General features: G+C 40.7%; 1 long non-coding RNA gene across 1 annotated transcript in view; it reads right to left on the reverse strand.

Annotated features, from left to right (window-relative positions):
- Positions 1–1,478: 1,478 nt before the first annotated feature.
- Positions 1,479–26,065, reverse strand: part of LOC120509880 — a 30,171-nt gene continuing 5,584 nt past the window's right edge. The window contains exons 2-3 of the long non-coding RNA XR_005629355.1: positions 3,654–3,748; positions 1,479–3,398 (exon numbers count right to left, since the gene is read on the reverse strand). This is a non-coding gene — a long non-coding RNA (uncharacterized LOC120509880). The remainder of the gene's footprint in view (positions 3,399–3,653; positions 3,749–26,065) is intronic.

The raw sequence follows: 26,065 nt of genomic DNA on the forward strand, positions 1-26,065 counted from the left end.
TCCACACTGCCCTGTTTTAAGTACTGCATGTCATAGGATGTGGAATGGAAAAAGAAAGCACTTTTCTGGAGCCAAAGGGGAGAGGAGAACACAAAAGTACCATTTCACTTGTAAGACATGCACTCTGATATTTTTTCCAGCTGAACTGTAAGTGTGCAAAGTCCAAGAAACAGAATATTAATCTTTGATGGAGCAAACTTAAAATTATATAGGCTTGAATCACAATCATAATCACATCATATTCAAATGCCAGGGCTCCTTTCTCAAGAAATGTACTGAAAATATTCTGTAGAACAGTATTCCATGGGGAGACTGAACTAACTCAAGATGATATAGAGGCCAACCAGAACCAGAACTGGAGCTAAAAATATTCAATGACCCAATCACTGCATAGCTTGTGATAGTAGCCCTTTTCTCATAACATATGTTCACAGATATGTCATCATCATCTGTTGTCAGACTAGTGGCAAATAAAGACTGGCAAATTTTCCTACATTTTTCACATCTCTTCCTGTTCCAGCAGCAACATTGCCTGCTTGCCTTTTATTCCCCATGTCTGGCATGTTCTAGTAATTTTCTGTCATGCTAAGATCTTGTGCCCTCAATATTTGTTTGCCTGTTTTTTAAAAATAGATGTATAGCAAGTTTTCTTCTTTTTTCCCCCCCTCTCATTGTCTGCATTACATTTACTTCTTCTGTTTTAAGAAGGACAGGAATCCCTTTCCTGCACACTCCCCCAACAGTTTAAGACTTGAGTCATCCTTTTATTTAATATCAACAAACAAACCAGCCAAATTTGATCCTGGATGAAAATGTAGCTACCAGCATAGCAGAGCTCAGCTGAAAGGACTGTCCCCAGTACTTCCAGCCAGGGGACCTGGAAATAAAATACTTCCCAGCTTCTCTGACTGTTCTGCCTGTGTGTCCCAAGTCTTAATCTCCTTTTATTCTTTGATATTCCCAGGGACAAGGCCAAAGTGTGTGCAGGTTAGAAACATGCCAGAACATGCTGTAAAAAGTCTGGTTGATGTGAACAAGAAGGGACTGGGAGTACAAAGCACAGGAATAGAGTGTAACATGGATTTTGCTATTTCCAGCTCTGGAATGGGGCCCCTTTTTGGCCAAAATATAGGAATTTACAGCACAGAAAATTAATTTCCAAAGTGTGAGAGACAGCGAGCATTAACTAACATTAGTGACTTACACCCACTCCTAGAATTTTGTCATCATAGCCAATAACATTTTGAGTTTTGCTCAAAAATCTGTTATTCTATGAAGTCCTGGATCAGGAAGCAAGGTAAATAAATCTGTGCAGAACATCCCACCTCAGTGGCACAACCCAAGTGATTAAAGACAGAACTGTACTAAGACACGTGCACTGTCAAAGCTCACAGTAAGGCAAACCCATCCATGAGGTAAATTTTTCATTTACCTGAGGGATGATGCACCAGCCATGAGGATTTTAAGGCTATGAGTTAAATTTCCCTGATGCTGATGGGAATTTTAACCTCAGTCAAGGAAGTGTCTAGGCCTGAAGGAGCCTAAAGACACCAATAACCACTAGCAGGTGATGATTGTCTGTGCTGAATGATCCCATTTAAAATCCTGCCAGGCATCTATTTGCCTCTTCAGCTCCTTAGTTACTTTTGTGTATCTGGCCTTTGTTATTTGGAGAGTCTTTGGTTTATTCCTCTTTCTATAGTCTTTTGTCTTTGAAGGATTGATTTATTGCGATCTGATATGAGCTACATAATCCAACAAAAATGCCTTGTCTCAACAGTTTATAGTTCTGCTTAAGATTTATGTTTCATCCATCCTTCCAAGGAAAGTACTTGCTTTCTCTTCTTTACAATTTTAAATGTTTGCCTATTCAGAAATGAAATCCTCTCTTAGGAAAGGAAGTTACCCTGAATAATTTTAAACTCTGAGATGGCTCAGTTTAGGATGTGCTCTTTGTAACATAAAAACATACACGATTCCCTGCTGCCTGTGTTCCCCAGTGCATTTTTCCTAATGCACTCAGAATTTTCCTACCCTGCACTCCAGCTTTTCCTCAAAACTCTCTCATCTTTTGCCTTGACTTCTCTTTTCTTTATTTAAAACACTGACTAACACAATTTTCATTGGTTTAACCCTGTCTTAGAATCCTAGAGATTCAAGAGGGATTCTTTCTCCCACACCCTGGCATGAAGGTTCTACCTTCAGCTTGTGCCTAATTCTTTCTTCGGCTGTTTAATCTCTTTTCAGACACCTTTCACTCATCCTTGGTCACACACTGAAATCCCACACTGCCCTTGCCCTGGTTTGGAGCCCTCATTGTGCTGGAGAATCATGACTTGCACCAAGAACAGAACATGGTCTGAATGTTCAGAGAACCAACAGGGCTTTGAGAGGGGGGAAAGGGGACATGACTTGGGCTTTTCTTCTGCAGAAGTTCTGGCCCCAGCTGCTGTGTCTGGGAGCTTTTTGCTCTGGAAAATGGTCAATTTTAAGAATCCAAAACAATTTTTCAAGATCCTCCAGCTGGTGGATACACTCACAAGTAAATACCAAAAGAAGGCCATATATAGCAGTATTCACACCAATAGAACTCACATTCAAAATGCTGTGGAAGTGAAAAGCTTCTGGAAAATCAGGTGACCTTTCTATGGAGCCTAGACTGACCTGTTTAGCTGCACTTTTCCTTCCTCAGCTACTTTTCCTCAAAGGCACCAGAAATTCTTCAGCCTCTACATACATCAGCAGAAGGCACAGACACTTGATGTCTTTTAATGATCAACCTATTAAGTTTGATACCACTGACCTCTGCAGCAGTGCTTACCAAGCACAAAATATGATAATATTAAACAACTTAAAGAGGTTTTTTTATGTTTCATTTCAAACCAAGTACTTTTGATTACGGCAGTCAGTTCAATTCCTACCACAGTTTACACCTAAACCTTTTTGAGGTTTATTACACTCTCCTACAACTAAAAATAGAGTGGTGACTAGCATGAAGGGTGCAAGGAAATATTTTTAACCCCAGAGCAAAACCAAGGTGGGCAGGTAGGCTTTGCTGCTCTCAACTAAACTACATATGGGATTTGTGATGTGATCATTCACATTTACAAGGAGTGTCAATCCAACATCTGTTCCTACCATATTGGACTGTGAATATTTCACATCAACAACTGAAATCCAGATGTGTTTGTGTCATGAGCTCTATGCACTCTACTTGAAATGATTTGTCTCTGAAAACAGAATTATGGATGCACTCATGCTTGCAGGAGTATCCTGAAATGTTCCTGGTGCAGAGCAGAGCTTTGGAGGGAGGATTCAGCCACCTGGGCCCAAAGTCCCCGATATTCCAGGCAAGAGGCATGTGCAGATGGGGACTCCCTCCCTTCCCAGTGCAACAGCTGGAAGAAGAAGGCAAACCACCATCACATTCTGCACCATTATTTTCCCCACTTTTAATTTGATTCTTGCACTAACATCGCCCCCAAACCTTTACTGTGCACCCTCTATTCTAAGGACACCACAACATTTGATATATGGTCACAAAATGAACAAAAGCCACACTTATTTTATGCCCATGTCTCTCCACACAGCTGAGTAATTTTGAAATGGTTATTACAAGCACTACACGTGACCTGCTACACTTTATCAATTACCTGTCTTATTTCATTTTTTTACTCTTCAAGCTGAGGATTTCCACCCTGGTCACTGGCCTCACCTTCCTTCCCTTCTGCAGGGGCAGGGCTGAGAGCTGTAGGGAGAAATGGGGCAGGATGGGCTATGGAGCACATCACACAGCCTGGGCATAAAGCTGTGAGGGTTTTGCGCACTGATTTTGTAATGAGGGCCATGGGGTTAGTTCAAATGCTAAACACAGAATTTTCTGATGTTTTAACATCCTGCCCCAAACACAGGGAATATCTCTCGTTGTAAAAGGGGAAAGTTGTTGTTAAGGTTTAACTCATATCAGAATGTCTTAGACCAATTATTACATTTTTATTTTGTTTTTTCCTTACACCCTAGCCTGGGTTCCAGCTGGTGCTGTGGATGGGGTTCATGTGCACATCTGCAAGAGCCACACATCCAGATGTTCATCTGTGTATGGAATCAAGTGTAGATGCCTGGACACTGGTCCTCAACTTCCACAAAAATATAAAAGATATTCACAGATTGGACCAACTCTCTGTGGAGTTTAAGGTATTGCTGCTTTCAAAGGAATGGGGAGGGAGCTCATTGCCCTGTGTGGGTCAAAACACAGACAATTTCTCTCTGTCTGCCATCAACACAGCACAGCATAGCTCTGAAACTTCCTATGCCAGAGAGCTTAAAAAAGCTGCACTGAGGAGGGGAAAAAGAAGCAAAGAGCACAGGGAAGTGCTCACCATAGCCAGGGGACTTACATTTATCCATCTGGATTACTCCTGTGGTTATTTTCCTAATTCTGCTCCATAAAACATTTATTGGGTCACCTTGTTTAGATGTGTGTAACTTCAGAGCATGTTCCTTGTTTGTTAAAGTAGCTGGCACTTCCCATATTCTAAGGAGAATTCGTATTTTTAGACACAAGCCTAAGCAAAGATGCTCTTAAGAAAAGAGCTATAATCAATCAGGAGTATTCTGACAAATAAAAAATTCTCTGGAAAATACTGATTCATGGAATCCTGCCTCTCCTATTGTTGTGGGTTTTTTTTTCTTTTTTTTTTTTTCCTGGCCGTATAATCAATCAGGAGTATTCTGACAAATAAAAAATTCTCTGGAAAATACTGATTCACGGAATCCTGCCTCTCCTATTGTTGTGGTTTTATTTTTTTTTTTTTTTTTTTTTGGTAAGGAGAAGGTCAGAGAAACATTTTTTGGAACTCTAACTTTTGGTGAAGAAAAAAAAGCTATATAGAATAAACATATTACTGCATTCACCTGAGACACAGGGACACAGGAGACCCAGATTCAACCTGGAGCTCTCTCTGATTTAATTTTGGCCTCAGCAAATCCCAGGTGAATGTCATGACCAACTGCATGCATCTCAGCCTTTGGTACTGGCCCAGGGAATTGAGGGAGCCCAAGACACTAAAAATGTTCCTTGGAAACTCATCAAGAAGTCAGGACAATGGCAGGAGTGGGATCCAAATCTGCACAAATAATGGGAAAGGAAAACAGGTGCAAAAAGAATTTTTCCCAAATGAAATGAAAAAGATCTCATTTTACCACATGCCAGTCAGAAAATGCTCTAAAACAGTAGAGTGTTCCTCTACTATAAAACCTGGCAAAATAGCATGTCTTCATGAGGCCTGAAATCCCCATTTATGGTGATGAATAAGCTTTAAACCATCCTCTTGATTAAAAAAAAAACAAAAACAAGACCACTAAAGTCTGATATCTCCAAGTCTGAGGAAAACTCTCACTGAATTTTTTGAGAATTTTGTCTTGAGGAACAGAGATTTTGGAGTTCAGGAGGTGGTTCTGAAATTTCAGGGTCAGATTTCTTTAGCACCACAACTGAACACAAAACAACCAAGCTCAGAGGAATCACCCAGGACTCTCAAATTCTTCTCCTACCACTAAGGCATCACACAGCAATATAAAAGTCACAAATACAATGTGAGATTTGCCTGCTATTTGCCAAGTTCTGGGTTTCTTTCTGCTCCTGACTGTTGTGCTACCACACCCAATGTCACTGAGGGCTCAGGAAATCCCAGAAGATGCCCAAGTATTGTATTAGTGGGGTTCCCAGACAAAGGAAGGAATGATGAATCTGATTCCGTGTTCTCAGAAGGCTAATTTATTATTTTATTATATTCTATTATATTAAAGAATACTAAGTTATACTAAAGAATACAGAAAGGATACTTACAGAAGGCAAAAAGATAATAATGAAACTCGTGACTCTCTCCAGAGTCTGACACAGCTTAGCCCCAATTGGCCAAAGAGTGAAAACAACTCCCAGCAGAATCCAATGAAACAATCTCCAAACACATTCCACATGTGAGCAAAACACAGGAGAAGCACATGAGATAATAATTGTTTTCCTTTTTCTCTGAGGCTTCTCAGCTTCCCAGGAGAAAAATCCTGGGCAAAGGAATTTTTCCAGAGAATGTGAATGCCACACCCAAGTCCCTGTTTTCTCAGACTCTGCATTTCCCACGCTGCTTAGACTTGCTTGTCACTGTTTTCCTGCTTGATAACGGCAGGGATGAGAATATTAGGAGTGGCAGTCTAATCAGTGACCACTCTGGGCATTCAGCCTGTCACAGCTGAAAACTCATGAATGAGCTGCAGTGGGTCAGTGACACATCAACCAGAGCACGAGGCTCCCTGCAACAGGGCTCTTCCTCCTCACAGAGCTAGGACAGAAATGGAAGCCACACAGTAAAAAAAAAAAAAATTAAAATCTCAAGCCAAAACCAAGAAAGAAGCAAAACCCACACGACAAAGATCTATTTTCAGCCCAGTGAAAATATGACAAAATATTTGCTTGTTCTTTAGACACAGTATCAGGCACATATCGCACTAAAGAGATTTTTTTTTTTTTGCCGAGTCATAGCAAGGATTAGACCTTTTCTCTCACAGTGAATCCGAATATCAGATGTGCACAAATCCTTGTAAATCTCATCAATAACTATTTAAAAATAAATTGATCCATTTCAAATCCCACAAGTACAAGTAAATGAATTCAAATGTTCTCATTGCTCAATTAAATCTCATCCAGAGATGGGTCTGGGCAGCCATGGCCCCAGTTCAACAAACCACTTAAGCATATGCTTAAAACAAGCTCTGGATCAATTCCCAGTGAGGATTAATGCATATTCATAAATGCTTCACTCCTTTGGAGACCACAGAATGAAATATTGCTGGAAAAGCCTTAAAAAGTAAAAGCACAATTTTAGTCACTTGTTTTTAAATTGGCTTAAGCCACACTGAATATTCCAGACTCAGCAAACTCTCCACAGACAAATGCTTATTTTCATTCCATAGCACCTTGTGCAAGGAAATGAAAATTTCAGAATGTAGCACGGGGTGGCCAGAGGGAGAGATGAGGACAGAAGGTGGAGGTTAATGCAGAAGGACCCTCTGAGGTTTCCAAGTACATTATAACAGAAAGCACATAAACAGGATGGCCCAGCCAGTAAATAATGATAGATCAATCCACTGCTATTTCTGCAGCTCTGCAAGATGTACACATCCTGACACTCCTGTTTATGTATTAAATTGAGAATGTGAATTGATACAAAGTGAAATGTTTTCTTTCCCTCAAGCCCCTTTTGTGCCTAGATGGACGGATGTTCACACTCCGCTTTTTTCCTTTGGTTAACCAGAGGAATAAATTCTTGATTAGCCCCACATTATTCTTGTTTTGAAGAGAATTTTTTGCCTCCACATACAAGTCCTGCTGGGGTAAGCCAGCAGAGACCTATTGACTTCGTGTCGCAGCAAATTACATGGCCCTACAGTCAGATGAAATATTAACTCAAGGGACTGATATTTTCACTGGATCAAAGACCCACTAATGAGAAACAGAACACCGGTCCTCAAAGAGGGTTTAAAAAGTTAGAGCAAAACACAGATCATTTAATCCACTGCAAAAGTTGCAGTAACTTCCTGACAGTTTGCCTGCCTACAAACCTCTTAGCCCTGATTTATTAACACGAGCTGCTGTGCCAAGTTGGTGTCATAAAGGATAGATGCTGTGTGCCCACACTCTGCTTGGAACTGCATAAACATGATCATCAACTAGATTTGACATCACAATCAAAACAATGAAAATAAGCTAAAGGTGGCAGGCAATATCTGAGAAAATGTATTAAGAAGATCCACCTACATTAGGAAAAATAAAGTTGGTCTCCACTGATGGAGGGAAGGACCTGTTTTTTAAAGGAATTCAGGTGCTTAAAGGAGCAGATGGGTGCACAGTGGGATTTTTAGAAGCTCTTTGATGGCAACTCCCACTGAAATCACTGTGTATTAGGCAGCTAGGTATTTTGGAAAATTCACATTACCTGCATCTTTAAGCACCTAAATACCTTTAAATATTTGGCCCAAAGACAGCTTACTGTAACGTCATAGGAAACAGAATAGTCCCTGCTCAAGGGAAAATAGTTTATTGTATGGTCAATTAATTTTCTAGCGAGAGAAATCCGTACAAGCAATTTGTAAGAGAAATTAGGCCAGAACTCCTGAGCTATGACTTCTGAACAGTATTTTGTAACTGAAATGAGAGATCTGGTACACCAAGACACTGTGGAGATTTTTTTTTGCAGGACTATAAGAGAGATAATACCCGTAGAGGTAAGGTGCTCACCTTAATCCGGAGCACATGGGGAATCCACGGGCCCCAGTCCCACCAAGGAGGGAAAGATAAATGTGGGACCTGGGTGTTTGTGAAGGCAGGCAGGGGCTGGTAAGTGCAGGGGCTACAGGAGGGACACACTCCCTGTGGAGAAGGCAGGCAAATGCTCGGAGGAGTCATTTGTCTCTTTGGTCTGGAAGAAAGACACTGGCAGGCACAGGTGTTGTCCCAAGGAAGCTCTGGAATTCCAAATGTGAACGTGACAGGGTTTTCAGCACATTTTTGTCCACCACGGTGAAGGGAAGGGGGCACTGCAGGTCTTACAGAGTGAGGCAATGCTTCTGATGCCTCAAGTTATAGCTTTTATACTTTTCAGATTCTGTGCTGCTTTAGTGTGATTAGTGCGGATCCATTGTGGAAATCCTTTTAATAAATCCCTGCTTTATTCTTTAGCTCTGTCCAGCCTATGTTCTAGCTCAGCCTTCTCAAGGTGTCACTTCCAAAGGCCATTTAGATTTCTAATTCCACTTGTCCAAGGACACACTGAAGGGACCCAAGATAGCAAATCCCATGCAAATCCTTTGACTCCTAATTCAGGAGTAAGAGTCAGAAGTAAAGAAGCCCATCTACAGCCTGGCTTGCATCCAGGCTTTGCCCTGTTAGTCTGAGGTCCAGGAAATCAAACAAGTTTATTGGCTTACATGATGCCTGAGGTTTCAGCTTTTATATTTTTCAGATTCTGTGCTTCTTTAATGTGTATTTCCTGAGCTTCATATTGTGGGATGGTGAGCTCTGTGCACAGAGCAGGGACACAAAACAATTCCTGCCCCAGCTGGGCACCAAGGACAAATGATCCCAATCTCAGCCCAAGAGCACAAACCCCGTGGGCTGCAGAGAGAAAAACAAGCAGGATGGGACTGCAGGGGCTGCAGCTGGAACTGGACACTGAACTGCAATGTGCACATGGAGCAGAGCTGAGCCCAGGGAGAGACCCCGGCAGCGCTCGTGCATTTTGGGGCCATTTGGGTTCATCTTGGGTGCAGCCCTGGCTGGGCTCTGGTGCTGCCCAAGGTGCATCCATGGAGGAGATCCTTGGAATGAATCCCTGCTTTATTCTGTAGCTCTGTCTAGTCTGTTCTAGGCCAGCTATCATACCTTCCACAGAGGAGGCAAATAACAGTTCTAGTGCCACATCGTGCCACCTTCCAGTTGCAGAAGAAGATTTCTCCTGCATCACCAATCTGTGTATCCCATCCAAGTCACTTCATTTGAAGTGGAAAAAAACAAGCAGTGACAGAACAGGGCCCTTAGAGTAAGGCTCCCAGCATAATGCAGCCACAAGAATTTAACAAGTGGGATTTACTTAACTGGTCACTAAGTGTTAGCTTTGCTCTAAAGATACATGGCTGAAAGTGTTTCTCTGGCTATAAAGAAACAGAACAGAGGGAGAAGAGAAAATGCCTGGCAAGCAAACTCTCTCCCTTTTGTTTAATAGCTCTCTCCAGACTGGTAAGCCTAGAAAAAAAAGCTTCATTAAAGTTAATGGACAAATCTTCCATGGAAAAATTAACCACTTGATTTTTGGTCTGAGCACGCAAAAATTCTCTTCCTTGCTGTGTTCACCCCAAGACAGAAATCTTCAGGCAGAATTACATAAACATTGTCAGCTCTCAGGCTGGCTTTGTGTCTCAGACCTGATGAGTGACTGGCAGAGTTCACGGGCCAGGTTCACCAGCCTTGTAAGTGGGAACAGCTTCACTGAAGTCAGTGGGAGGCCTGAGCACATTACAGGAACCTTCCATAAATAGAACAGAGCTGTGTCCATTTGTACCAGAAATGGCTGCAAATTGCTGCCAGCAATGAGGCAGAGAACATTTTTCACCCTGTAGACTTGAGGCAAGCCATTCCTGAAGATGCCATACAGAAATACTGCCCCCAAGTCCCTTCCCTAGCTACTGCCATGGCACCCTGCCTTTAACACTTAAAACCCCTTTAACATCCCAATGCTAACCAGTGCTATGCTCCCAGTGTGCTGCTGTGTTTGCTTTTCAATAGGAGACTCAGGCACAGATTGTGACCTTCACCAGGTCCCTGTGAGCTGATGGGGAGACACAGCAAGGTGCTGGGACAAACAAAGGTGAGTATCATCCCTTTTTAATGTATTTAACATTCAGCCTTCACCCACGTTGGGCATTTCACAGAAGAAATGCTTTAAACAGGTTCTTTATACAGTCACAGTACAGCCAGAAAACTTAAAAAAGCTCAGCTGACAATACATGCTGCCATTTTAGATTATATTTCTGGCCAGATAAAAAAGGATACAAATTCCACCCCAAGCCAGGCAAAACTGCAGCTAAGGGTGGGACTCTGCAAAAAGACAACTGCACTCCAGTACCACACCTGAGGGGAGACATAGCAAACATAATCTGCAGTTCCCAACTGGGTGTTGCCAAGTGTAAAAACAGCATTTGAGATGTCCTGCTCTTGCGAGACACGAGTGATGCAATCAAAGATAAAGTACCCTGCTGTGAAGTCTGCAGCTCATACAGGGAGCAGAGTGTAACAGAGACCACTTACACAACATGACACTACTGACTGCCCTTGGAACAAGGTTGGCAGAGACCCCTCTGGGTGAACAAGGAGCAATAATTTCTCATTACTGGACTGTTTCTGAAATTTTACATATTATCTTACTATAATATCAGGATGATATTGATACCTCCTGTTCATTCAAATTAATACAGTTAAGAAAAGATGGATTTTGAGGTATAAGTTTTGGCAATTTTCAACAGTACACAAGAGAAGTGCGTTGTGTCACAACTTCTTTGATCACTTTTTCTTCGAGTGTAATAGTAGGAAATTCAGCAAAATACTCCAAGAGATTTCAAAAATTTGAGAGAATTTAAGGGATCTATTGGTGGCACTGTCAGGCTGCTCAGCAAAACACACAATATTTTAATAATGACTGACAACTCTCCAGCTTATAATCAGAGACCAAAAAATAGGAATCTGAGGATCCTCCTGTGAGGAGGCTGAATACTTTCATAGTCTCAAGGAAAACCTGCTCTCTTTGACAGAAGAAAAAATGAAAATTTTGGGAAGGTTCAGCTTAACAAACCGCATGTTTTTCCCATTAAAATTTAGAGGGAAGAAATCCAGTACTTTGCTGTACAAACTCAGCAGTCCAGACTGACAGCTCTAGGTGCACTACAGGACAGAATGGAGTGCACAAGTGTGCCTTTCCAGTGTGATCCTCAGCATCTGCTGAAGTTTCTGCAAAGTTATTCTAATTTATTCCCCAAACTGACCCAGACTGCAGAGTTCTAAAAGTCCATGTCCTGACTGATCTCCTGAAGAGAGTTGATTGAACCCCTGCTTTTTAAATTGAGCTTTATGTTTCAGCCAGAACCTCACCACATTGCATAATCTAGTTTACCTAGACTCTAAATGTTTCACATTTTACTTTCAAATCCCAACATTTGTTAACACTGACAGTAACAAAACATCCATGGTGGTGACATTGAAATCCTGGAAATAAAATGCTGTAAGGCTTCAGAGCTCCCAACAGCCTTTAAATATGGAGATGAGGTCTTATGAGCCCATGACACACCCAGGGAAATTTTATTTGCTAATAACAGCTTTCATTCCCCATCCCAGATCAGGACTCTGTTCCTTGTTAGCAATCATGGTCACTTCAACTTTCATCTTCAATATTTCTGCACTTTGGGACAGCTTTTTGTTCTGCTCCTCCCACAATGGCTTTCCTAACTATAGTAAAATTAGGGTGCCTGACGCTTGGGAATGGTTGGCATCTGACTCCACTGATCTAGAAGGCTGAACAATTGCTTTATTATACTATATTACATTACATTATACTATATTAAAGATACATGCTATACTACAAAGAATACTAAAGAAAACTCCTGCCTGTCTCCAGCCAGCCAGGACACAGCTTTTTCCCATTGGCCAAGGAAACAAAACAATCCTCATCAGAATCCAACTGACAAATCACTTCAGGTAAACAATCTTCTTAAGACATTCCACATGTGCAAAAAGAACAGGAGCAGCAAGTAGAGATAAGAATTGTTTTCTCTTTCTTCTCTCTGTGCTTCTACAGGAAAAAAAACCCTGAGAGAGAGAATGATGTCTCTCTCTGTTCAGAGAATGTGAATGCCTAAATGAAATAGTAAACATGTAACCTCATGTCATTAAAGAGAGGCTGGCCAAAGGAGGGAAATGGGTAAATGCTTATACCCATCATGCTAATCCCTGCACTCTGCTTCTCCTTAACACCACAGTGAGCCAATGGACTAATTAAAACTGATCAGTGTAATTGTTTCAACATTAGATGCAGAATTTCAGATCAGAAACTGAGCAGCAGCAGAGATTGCTGGAAAGTCAGTGTAACTATCACCACCCTTGCCTGTAGGTAGCGTGCTGAGAGAGAAGATAATATTCTGATTCATGGAGTGGTAAAAGTACTCCAGCATTTTCCAGCAAGCTTCTCTGCAAAGCTACCATGCCTAAAGTCAACTTGAAAATGTGTTCTTCAAGAACTCCCTAGTAAAAGTGAAGGGAAAAGGATTTCACTGCTTTTTTTCCAAAGCATGCTAGCACCACTTGAAGATCTTTTGTCACATTGATTCAAATTCACTTCTTCCCCTGAGAAGTATAAGAATTCCTCAGCTTTCCTTATCTGATTTCTGCTGTCAAACACATCAGGAAGGATGCACCTCTCCATAATTCAAAGGTTTTCCTGCCCACCTTAATTGTGTGTCTCTTTTCTGGATGTAACGTTGGCAGAATGGGATGTCTGGAAGGGAGACTTGCCCTGGATGTCCTAATAAGGCAGGTGTACATAATCACTGAAGGGTAAGTCCCACATATAATTCTTCTGTCATCAATTTACTTTACATCTCCATGCCTCATGACAGCCATTTTAAAGGCCTTGTCTACAGGGAATATTGCCATGAACTTCCTTAGACTCTGCAAGGAGTGACAGGAAATCCACATCTCCAAGACTAAGTAATTCCAGCTGTTTCAGGAGAAAGCAAAATGGTAAATTCATGTTCTTCAGAAGCAATAAAACAAATCCTGATTTAGATAATTGTCTTAGCACAGGAGTTGAGAAACAACTTCACATTTCTGTGGAAGTCAGTTAAAATCTCACATATTTCCATTTGCCTTTAACAGCTTCCAGTGAGCTGATGAGAAGTTATAAGAATCAAGAAGTTGATTGTCAATTTCTGTTGAGAATAAGAAGTTGGTGTGTCAGACAGCAATTGCTAGAAAAGAGCAGATGTTCATCTCTGTGCTTCAAGTTTCACAGAGCTCTAACAGACTGTAGACCCCAGAGCTTGGATGGGTGTGGATTTTGGGTTATTCTGACTCTGTCCCCAGTGTTATGCAGAAAGCATTATTTGTGCTACATCTTCAGGGATTAGGGCTCTGCAGCTCTGCATCTCTACCCTTTTAACTCCAAAAGTCACACATTGCTAAAGAAAATCTTTAAAAATATCTAAATTTCAGTCTGCGGCACTGGATTGCTTCTAGATGGCAGCTTTCTGAAATATCTTCACCCTGATACACTGAAAAGAGCAGTAGAGATAAGGACAAAGAAAGAAAAGAGGTACCATAAAAATATTGAACAAAAAAGAAAGAGACAAGGATAGAAAGGGAAGTAAGACAAGCCAGCTCTTAAAGGAAAGATGTTCTTACCCTGGTAAACTGGGGGCTTCTGGTAAGAGCTCACAACTCAGTGCTGTGAAAATATGTCAAGGTCATGGAAGCCAAGGCATGCCTCTGCTAAATAACTGCTGCTTATTTTGTTTGCCCAGCTTCCCCAGGACTGTGTAGAGTGTACAAAATTCATTCTGTGTGCTGGATCAGCAGTGGGCCAAATTCCATTGTTCACTGAGCAGCCACAGAGCTGTCCCCTTGCTCTGCTGCCACATTTAAACCAAACCATCTCTAAACTTCATTATAAACATATGGATGCCTCAGAATAAAGCTGTACACAGGTAGGTGTACAAAGGAGGTGCTAAGCTTGTTTATTTCCAGGATAAACATGGTGGAGAGGAGTGTGTGCATGTGTGTGTGGGGAAACTACAAATCTCTGTCATCAATTAAATTAAATGTCAATTCCATCAACAGAAAAAAAGGACAGGAGAAACGAAAAGCAAATAAATTTTTCCATTCTTTTTCATATTCTTTCAGCATTCCAGAATCTCCATAGGGGAGATTTACCTTCTTTTAAAAAAAGAAACTTCCTTAGATATCTGATTCTATGAGACTTTCAGGCTTATTATTCAAACAATTTCTCATTTAGTTAAACAACTGTATATTTTAGAAACCTGGCATTCAGCACTGTATATTGTTCCTTGATACTCCCAGGAAATATAAAATTATATTAAAACTGTATGGAAAAAAACCCACCACACCAAAAAAATCCCACTCAAAACCTGGAAGAAGGTAACTGTGCTTGAGAGATTCTACTTTCGCCTTTCTTTTCCTTGCCCTCTTTACAAAAATTCAACCTTGACATAATCCTGCCACTGCCTATTGCTGGCTGAAGCCCCTGATGTTAAAGCCAGAGAAAATCAGACTAAGGTTTTTAAAAAAACCTGGGAATAAAAATAAAACAATCACCCAGCAAACGGGGTAAGAGGAATTGCAAGCGAGTATTTGTATCAGTAAACTTGAAAACCATCATCTGCTGTCTTCACTTAATGTCAATAGTTACTGATGTCCACTTTCATAAATATCATCTTGTAACTGGCTTTTCCTCCCTTTCCACACACGCCACCCCTCCCCCTCAACAAGCACTCAGTTGTAATGCATGGGAAAATTGAGCTTGGTAAGTAAATTTCAGACTGTACTGGCAAATCTTAAGAGACTTCCACACAGTGCTGGCAATTTACACTGATGGCTAATTTGGCCATTAAAGAAGTTATTCTGGTCAATGAATTAGTTTGTTTACAAGTAAAAGGAAGTAGAACTGTGAACCAAAGTGCTATTTGAATATTCCTTATTTACAAACTCTGGTTCAGCAAAGCTTACACTGGTTACATTTGATTGGAACTGATTCTGTAGTGCGATCCAAATGCAGGTTATTTGTGAGCATCTGACTAAAATAACACATTTTGCTAATAACCCTTTACTCCACCTCTTTTCCCCCAGATCTTTAAGGGGAAAAAAAAAATCCATAAATATACATACAGTGCTGATATGCCTGAAGGCCAAATGAATATACTTAGTGCTACTTGAAATAAGGCAGGGGAATGCTGCTGAAATCTTCTTGAAGTAGCTAGCAAAAGGCCTGAGGAACAGAACACAATAAGCGTTCAAAACCAGCTCACAATGTAATAATCAATGTGTAATATGAGCTAGGGGTTAGTTAAATAAAATGTGAAAGCTGTATTAATGAACCCTTTCGCTGTCCAACACAGCATTTCATTTTCTTTCATAGGCTGCATAATGCAGGGCTTGGGAATAAATTATAGATGAAACCCCCATCATATGTTTATAAATACACTAACATTAGCATTTTACTTCCTCATAAATCTGCAGCAAACATTCAGGCACAAGATAGAAAGCCCTGTAAAACAATGATATATTCTCTGCTTGCAAGACTTGCCTAGTGGCCCATTCATTTTTACCGCTGTTCTTCAAACATTACTTCCTTCGCTCATGCCCCCTCATTTAAAATCCATTTTAATTTAAAGATGTTCCATGCAGTCCTAGTGGTACATTTACTCATCCTGGTTATACATCATGGAGCAGGGAAAAGAAAATTGTTTAATCTAGAGATACGGTTCACTGTGGTCACCACTGAACAGTGGAGTAATTACCAGATCAGCTCTGCTAAAAATGCACTCAGGGTGTTCTGTGACCTATCATCTTCTAATCTGCATAGTGAAGTATAGCTTCATAACTATAAATTGCTGACTTAATTAAAACCAGGACCTTTCTGTCATTTAATTACAGGGAGAAAGGTTATTGCTTAAATGCAATTTTCCAAATGTGATTTCTTAACAGTTATTAACTGCTTCACCATCATTTATTGTTTCAGATTTTTCAATTTGAAAATAGTCCCTGTGACAGAAGTAATGACTTCATGAAAAACTCAATCTAGATGGAGCTGAGCAGACCCATTTGTTTCTCGTAAGTGGAGCAGACAGAAAACTTGAAAATGTCACAGGAGGATGCTGTGATTGCTCTACTTTACAGGAGTAATTAAAAACCAAGAGGTTGCACTAAAGGTGAAGAGAGGAGGTTTATGACAATTTCCAGGTTTTTCCCCTTACCAAAATATTGTCTGTACCTTTTTAACTCTGTTAGGAAAGGTTTGGATTAATAATTAATAGTTTATCCCAATCCAACACACAATTCTAGCACCAGTGCACTAAGATAAGCTCTGCAGTTTTCTATTAATCTGCCACAACCCTCCTTAATTTGAACATAAGCCAGTTCCAGAGAATTTCCCTCTAAAAAGCATATAAAGCTTTTTATTCCCAAGAACTCTTGTCTCCATAAAGTGTGTAAGTGTATTTTAACTAAAATTTGAAGGTCTAAGGCAGACCTTCTCATCCAAGAATGAACTTGGTTCTGCAAGGCCACTTTTATATCAATCAGAGTCCCATGAGAAAAAAAAAAAAAAAAAAAAATCAGCATCAAGACCTCCCCTGCAGAGTGCTGCATGAAATGCTGCTTAAAGGACTAACCCTGACCATTATAACTCACAGGAGCAGCTAAAACCTTAAAGTCCTCTTGCAGGGTACTGCAAATACAAGGCAAGGTCCCCTCTCCCAATAAAAGAAAAAAGACAAAAAAGAGAGAGAAGAAAGAGAGAGGGGGGAAAATAAAGAAAAAGGAAGGGGGGGGGGGAAGAGAAAAAAGAGACAAAGGAAAGAAGAGGGAAAAGGGAAAAAATATGAGGGAAAAAAAGATTGAAATAAATGAGAGAAAACACAGATGTTTGTTGTTGCCAGGACAACAATTTCTTGCTCCCAGTAAGAACATAATTTTAATCTGAATTTTCCTTGCATCCCCTTTTGTTTAATTAACAATCCTTCCAAGATACATGTGAATTTCACATGGAAGAGGTTTTGCAGATGAAGGGAAGTTTATTGTTCAAGAACCAGGGGAAGAGAAGAAGGTTTCTACCAGGCAGTCACACTCTCCTTTCCCCTTGTGGTGAGCCTCTACATTCCCAGAAAGCTTCCCTGCCACCACTGATGGGGGCTTTAAGGTACCAGAGGAGCTGGCAGTGGATAAACAGGCACCACTACAGACCCAATCATTTTAAACATCTTTGTGACCCCGCAAGCACATTAGAGTCTGCAATTCATTAATCTTCAACACCCTCATTAGTGAGGAGAGAGCTGCTGCCCCAGCACGCTGGAGCTGAGGGATCGCATCACTGTGGCCCAGAACCTTCAGCTCCAGGTTAAAGCCAGGAGAGGAGAGAACTTTCCTGAACAAACAGGTCATAAGGATTCCTTTCCTGCCCAATATTCCAAAGCATTCTGCTGCACATGAGCTAATTGTGACACTCTGAAACTGAGTGGGAGCTGCTCCTCAGCAGAAAAAATTCTGTGGAGCAGTTTGGTGCAGATATTCAGGGTAGGCACGAGCCATGTGGCAATGTTTGCTCTCCCTGCAGCAACACAGCTGAGTGTTGCCCATTCAGAATTTGCTCTGCTTTTGCTATGAACACAACAACCAAAATATTTTCAAACCACTTGTCACCTCCATTCCAAATTGCATTACCAAGTGGAATACAAGCTTTGGACTCTTCTCCCCCTACCCTTTTCTTTTATTGTGAAGACAAATCACGTTTTTGGTTAGTCACCAAACATATGTGGCGTTGGTTTTACTCCCTGACTGGTAGACTTGCATAACTTAGCAATGGAATCAAAACTGTAAACAGACAGCATATGTGCATGTACGATGTGCAGTTTGCTTTCAGCTAATGATCAAGCACTCTGGGTTACAGTTTGCCCTTGGCAAGCAGCTGTACTAGCATAGCTTGAATCCCTTACATGTTTACACTCCACACTGGCAGGAGAGTGGCAGTGTGGCACAGGGAATAGCACAAGGGAACGTGAATTATCTATTTTCAGACTCTGGAGATGGTCTTTGCAAGAATAAAAACTACACAGATAGAGAAAAACTGGAAGATTTTAAAAGAAAATGGGAAAAATAAAATGCAGCTACCCTAGGAATAGAACAGGGAAAGTGGGATATAGCCCTAGTCCCTGGAACAAAAATGCAGCAGCTCTGAGCAGAAAGCACCAGGTACAAGCAGTTTTGACCAGGACCCAAAACCCGGAATCTCCTGCGAGGCCAAACCAACATCTTAGAGATATACACTGTGGCCCTGCCTGTTTATTTATTTGTTACTGCCAGTGTCATGGAATACTATGGCAGGGCTAATAAATTCCATTATTTTTGTGACCTTTTCCTTATGTAGAGGAAAATCCTACACTCTTGGCAAGAGGAGAGACTATCTCCTAAACAGAACAATACACCTTCCACTTTCATTTAAAATGAAGCTAGAAATCGTACTACAATGACACCAGTGCAACTAGAGGGGTTTACTGACAATTTTCCACTCTCAGCTCTACACTCAAAACACTTCTGTGTCCTCCCCAGTGCCAATAGCTGCTCTGCAGGTGGAGGAAGGAAAGACAGTGCCTGACACTGCAGACTTCCTGCTGGGTTGTGTCCTGTGCAAGTTGCAGCAGAGTCCTTACTGTCACATCCATGCTGGGTTTGAGTTTTCATAAAGCCCTTATACTTGCACAGAACTCCAAGGAAACTGGCATGCACTAAAAGGGCCCAAAACACACTTACAGAATATAACCATGGGTATCTATGGTTTCCAACCCTTCTCAAATACTTTTTTATCTCTGATGGAATTGTAAACAGGACTAATCTGAAATTCAGAGATTGAGTTCCTAATATCAGTGTACAGGTCCCCCACAAAGGAGAGAGAACTTCCCAGGCTTTGATCCCTCTTACCCAAGTTTAACTCACATACAAAAGGAAGCAAACATCATAAATTTCAGGGGGCATTTTTATTTACCCTTGCAGCTGCCAAAGTTCACAAGGCAACAGAACACAGCACAGTTCAGGGAATTAGAGAATGAGAAGGAAAGGACAATGACAGTTTCTTTACAAATGCTTTAGGACTTGATTCAAGTGAACCCACTAGCATCAAACCTGTGACTTCTTCAACACCTGAGAGAGTCTCACAGATTACTGTAAAGTAGATATTCTTAGTGAACACCAAAATAGCCAGGGATACCCATAGGTCATTTAAATTTATTGTTTTGTCTTGGAGAAGTTGGGGGACACCAGTGATCTGTTCTGAAGCAAACTCCTTATTCTCACATATCTGGAGACATTCAGCCCTGTTTCATAGACAGAACTGGCTCAATCATGTGAAAAAAGACTCAGTTTAGGGAGGCTCTGCCAAAGCAGGTTCTTACAAAAACCATCACACCATGCAGCCTTACGAGCTTCCCATGTTTTCCTCTGAATTACAAAAACAATACTCTCAGAGAAGCAACACCTGGGCTTCAAACCACACCGTCACAAACAGGACACAGTGGCCATGAGGGTGAATAGCCTGAAAACACAGAATGAGCCCTTTCTGTAATCTCCTACGGTTTGTTCATCTGATTAATGGAGCCCATTCCATTTCCATTTAAGACTATTAAGAAGTCTGTAGCTTTAGCTATTTTTGTCTGCGAGACTCAGCCTGGAGATTTCAGAAGCTTAGCATTCTAGCTGCATGTCACTGCAACCATTGTCTCTTGTCACAATTCTAATTCTATGTTCTGATAATAAAATTTCATTAGTGTCTGCACATCCTTTGCCTTACCTTTGAAGTACTGTCTTGTGCTGAAACGATTAGCAGTACTTTACGTCATATCACTTGACTGTTTGACAGCCATTGTGAGTGAGCTAAACGGGGAGAAATTAAAATTTCTGACAATTCCCATTACATCTAAATTGCTGAGAAATTAAGGGATATTTACTTTTACAAATATTAAAGGTTGTTTAAAATGTAAACTGACTTCTTTTTATTAGTAGATTCCACAATGTGCTAATTCAAAATGACTACATGGCCTTATGTGAATAAATTACCAACTCATTTTCCAAAAGCGAAGGACATTTCCTCCAGGCTGCTTTTTGACTGTTTGTGTCAGTAGAAAAAGAAAACAAAAAAACTTATGAATATTTCAGAACAGAAGATATTCCTTGGTGCCTGTATTCTGTGCTTCATCTTAACACAATAATGAGGTTATCCCTGTATGATATGATTTTTTTAACAACTTAACAAACAGCATGCCATGAAGCACCGAGTTCATCACATGATATTAATTTATCTTGGGAGGGCTTCCTCCCTGATCAATGGATTGAGCCCAGCTAATCCAGACCATCACACCCCACATACCTGTCCATACAATGACCAAGCTTAATTTTGAAAGTAATTTACATTTTGCTGCTCCTGAGGATTCACGTTTCATGTCACAGTTTCTTCCATGATTTGGTGTTGCCTCAAACCTGTGTGGTCACTGTCCCTGCAGACTCCAAAGGGACATGAGCAAAAGAGGTGGTGAGTTGTTTAGCACACCTTCATGAGTTTGTGGGGTCTCACCAGTCAGATTTCAGACACAAATACATTGCTGAAAGTCTTTTAGCTGTTCAGTTAACCACCCAGAGCTGCAGCTCAGTTGTGATTTAAAACCTGAGTTAATGCAGCTGCCTAGAGTTATTTAGATTTCCGGTTGGGAATGAGCAAGGTTAACAATGTTATGACTTTTTAAAATCTCAGCTAACTATTATGGGGTGACCAGGTGCTCCTGTACATTTTTAATTGCAGCCAAGAAAAATCTAGTCATGGTTCCTCCACTCTAAAACCTTTCCTTTGATTCCTCAGACCATCTTCCACACGACCATTCTTTCCAGACTGATAAACATTCATTTCATCGTTTATTAGAGTTTTTCATCTTTAATTATTTCTGAGACTTTTCTTGGTGCCTAATCACAGTTTTCTTCACAATTTTTTTCAAGCTCTCTGCATAAGGTCTGAAGACAAGCACTGCTTCTAAAAGTGCTGGTGCTTTGCCTTGTAGATATCTCTTTTATAGACTCCATTGTGGACAGCATTCTGGGATGAAACCCCAAATGGCTGCTCACAGTGTGCTGGCATGGTGAATGCAGTTTATTCCACAAAGTCTGGCCCCTGTAAAAGGGGCAGAATAGTTACCTACCACATAGGATGTGGTAAGGCTTAATTTATTAGTGCTGTAAAGCATTTTAGACCTTTAGAAGAAGGGTGTTAGGAAAACATAAAGCACTATTGCCATAAAACATTTGTCTGGCTGAAAGCCCTCACTGGTCTGCTTGAGGAACAAAGAGGGATGCAGGGAACCAGAGCATTTCCCATTAAGAAAAAAAGTACTGCTTTCATTTGTTTGGTGTCAGCACGCATATTCTGAGACTCCTGGCGATGGAGAAGGAGGAAGAGCAGTGAGGCTATTGCATGAAACATTACTATTTGATTAAAAGATTACTAGGACATGGAAAAGCACACAAGCTATTTCCTGTCACCCAACCACACTTACCAAGAGAAACAGATCTGCAAATGCAGGAACTTTAAAATTTTAAGTCCTTCTGATCAAAGCAGTTCATTATGAATAATGCAAACTGTGAAAGGAATGCTGTGCCAGGATGTGAAAATGAAGAAAGACCACAATATTTTTGATGCCTTCATTGTTGGCAACTGCTTTGTTTGGTTGGGATTTTTGAAAAGCAAGAAGCCCAGCAGTAAATGCAATCATGTTCACTGGCTGCCACCAAAGCTCACTGTGTCTGAAATTCTTTCTTGCACGCTTTGCTGAATCAGGACTCCAATACATGAAATATACTTTGATCTTGACAGTGGTTCAAGTCTTTTCCTTAAAGTCAAAGCCCATTTTGGCTTTTTTTGCTTTGATGCACCATCAAGCTCATGCACATTCTTTGTCAAAATATATCCATATAATAGGGTTATAATAAATAGTTCTTTTAACAGTTCATTTAGGATTTTAAAATGATGAGGTTTGCAAAATGCAAAGAAAGAAATCACACAGATTTTTTTTTAAAGCAAACAAACTGTAGCAATCCCCAAATTAATACTACAACTGAAAGAAAATGAAATCTGAGATAAGTTTATGTGACCAAAAGGCTTTGGGGCAGGACACTGAAATATGCTAAAGACACACTCATAACCACAAGCTACGTTGAGGACTCAAATCACATATGAATGGCACATTTCAGATGTTCTTCTGCTCCCTAAAATAGATATGTACTTATCAGATGCTGACAAATGGCTACTCTGTAAATGGCTAAAGAAAGATTTCTTTGTGTTCATATTTCATTTTCTTTTCCATTCTGTCATGTCCAGCTCCTGCTCATTTGCTACTGAGTCAAAAATAGAGTTGTTCCATAAGAAACGTTGATATTTTTGATCTGCCCACAAGAAAACACAGGATGTGACAGCACATATTTCATACAAGATTTCCACTGAGTTCACTAGAAACCCCCATATAGGTGCTCATAATTTGGGCTCTACATTTCAGTTCCAGGAATCAGAGGTCGTAAGTCTCAAATGGACCTTTAAGACCCTGGGCTGCCCTCCAGCAAAAAAAAAACCAACAACAACAAAAAAAACCCACCACAATATTCCTCCAGCAAATTGGAAAGATTCAGAGAAGCATCTGAACTTTTGGGAATATACTTAGATCAAACTTCCAAACCTCTTCCAACAATATAAAAACAGAAATATAAAACTGGCAGGTGCATCTTTTGCTATGTCCTATAACATAAAAATCATGGGCGACTTCACTGAAGTGATTGGAAGTCAAGAAGACAATCTAAATATATGTATTATTTATATATTTATCCACAGCCATTCTGTGAAGTCTACTATTTGCAGCTAGACTTCCAAAACTTTGCTAGGAAACTGATGATAGTATCTAAAATTAAAAAGCACAAAATGAGCTTTACTTGAAATTAAATTTAAATGAACAAATTATTGCAATAGCCCAGGTGCATTCACTGTGCAATGACCAGCTGCACAGCAGCCTGTCTATGCTCTGCTCTCCCTCACTGGAATTGTGCTAGTGCTGCACTAGAAATTATTTATATAAATAAATGTATAATGCTCCATACCTTTCCCTGCTGCACAGCAATGTGTAAAGGTGCCTGGAGAAGGGATTATCCTCATGATCCCATGGACAGACACTGACCTCAGGGCACGCACACAGAGCTACTCCTTGCCAGTAAAACCATGGCTGGCTCTGGGTTGAACACAGGATTTTGCCCCCAGGAAAATGGCAGCACCAAGCTCCCAGGGAGGCTGCAGGGTGGATGTCTGTGCCACACCACTCAGCAAGGGTCTGCCTCGGAGGCAGCAGATCTTGGACCAGCTTCTAAACCACGCGAGGGTGGGCAATTCTGCCCTTCCCCTCAAAGTATCGTTTACATCAGTAAATTTAGCCCCCAGTTTGGCCTGTCCCTTACTGCCATCCTTACAGTGTCATTTCTGCGTCTGTCTCACGTGGACTGACAAATTCAAGAAACCCCCTCCCCCCTCTAATTGACTTTAGCCTTGAAAATTTCTGTCTTAACAGAGCAGTTTCACTGATTGCAGAGTGGCAAATGGGAGATTGTCACTTGTTTTTAGAGTGCTTGCTTTTTACAGTGAAGAGCACGAAGTGTACCAGCAACGTTAACCTTCCGGAAACACACAATATTTAAATTACACTGCTCAGAGCACAGTAATTGAGCCAAACAGACATAAGTTCACATCCACTGAGCTTTCAGCGTAGCAAATGCTGCCATCAATCCCTCTCAAGCGCCCAAAGGATGGTTCATATGCCCAGAATGCTGTGTATTTTTTTTTCCCAACCCTAGCTGTAGATTTAATAAACTAAAAACTTCCTCTTGCAAATCTCACCTCAGCCATGTAATCTAGGGATAGTCAGATTGTTGGCTAACTCAGACCTTTCTAACATGCTTAGCTGAAACCCTGAGTAAACAATGAAATACCACATAACACACTTTTTTTGCCACATTCCTGAGAGAGCAGACTGACAGGAGCCCATGCATAGACCTGATCACACATTTGTTTAACACGTAAACTTCATGTTTATAAAAAGCCTCCAACTTATTAACAAGCATTTGAAGAAAAGATTAACTAATCACTTCAGAGTCCTCTATTTGGTTATGAGCTGTGCCCACTAACAAGACTTTCCACAAAGGCTGTCATGAAGTTTCATCCTTCAGAGGTCCAGATCCCTGTTCATCAGCCTTTACTACATTACCTACAACTACAGTAAAGGGTGACCTTCTTGCCCACTGAATTCCTCACAAAAATGTACTTTTTTCATCCCTTTTGCCATTTTCCAAACATCTGAATCTATTTGCACTCATATAGGAATACTCCAGACACCAAAACATGGAGTTGCCACCAGACATCTCAGCCTGGGTGCTGCTGGATCCCAAGGTAAATTAATCTAATATTCCTAGAAAGGGAAGCACTGTCCTGCCTGTAAGGTAAAGCCAGGCCACATTCTCACTTGCTACACACTACTGCAATGACTGTGGCATCAGAGGTACCCACTAAGATGCTTTATACAAGGAAACAATTCAAATTCCAGCAACTTAATACTGAGTGAAACATTACCCATATTTATATAGGTCTATCACAGGTCATTTCTAATGCGTAGATATGACCTATGGTCATATTTCAAAAGAAATCACAAAAAGCAGCAGCTACATTGTTCCCTCTCCTCTTTATTTTGTACATCTTGCACTGAGTTTCTGGACTCGCTGCACTTTGTGGCAGTTGTGACATTTTAAGTTCTTGTGGGGTAAAGTGTAACCCCTGTGGAGAACCTGCACATGGCACAGGCACCACTGCTGTGCCTTCCTCATCTTCAAAGCAACGTGCATTCACCCTGGCTGAGAACATCAAAAAGTGCTGTGCTCTCCCTGCTGGGTTACACAGGCACAAATCAGAGCAGGCAGAGACACCAGCAAAAACATTTCCTCACCTAAGAAATCCAAACATCCTTTTTAAAAATTAAGGTCTAAACTATCTTTTGAGATGAAGTGCCTTATATTCATGAATAAAAGAAACCCCTTTGTTATGTGTTCAGAATGTGTGGTTAAGCATTTTTTAGTTTATAATATTATAAAATCTTGCTTCACTTATGAATCCAAATCTCAATGTGCAGGAAACGAGCAGGTGCTCAACATTGTCTATTAACTGTCCTATCAAGCGATCAAAATGACATATGGAGGCTTAATAGCAGATTTGAAATAAAAATTTTATAAGTCCAGGTGTAAAACACATGTCACGCCACAAATAAAAAGGGTTTCCCAATGTCAGCTGGAGCCTGCTCTGCTGGGTTTTTGCAGAGAAGGAATCTTGGAGGAAGCTTCGGCCATCTCAGATAATGCCTGAGCTTTAATTCTACTTGCTTTGGAAACAAACTATATCAATTATTCCCACACTCCAACCTAAATAACAACACCTTTTCATTCTGCTTCTACGTGTGCGCACCATATCCTACAAGAAGGAATAACAACACACACACACTCTCAAGTCTACATTTCTAATGCATAAATCTAAAGAATCCTCATAAATAAAGTGTCTGGAATCATCCCAGCAGCAAGCTTTGCTGGTTTGAGTCTCTCCCTACTGTCAAATCCAATGCAGTC

The sequence above is a fragment of the Passer montanus genome, unplaced genomic scaffold (genome assembly GCF_014805655.1).
Source record: "Passer montanus isolate IOZ18808 unplaced genomic scaffold, ASM1480565v1 scaffold54, whole genome shotgun sequence".
Lineage (NCBI taxonomy): Eukaryota > Metazoa > Chordata > Aves > Passeriformes > Passeridae > Passer > Passer montanus.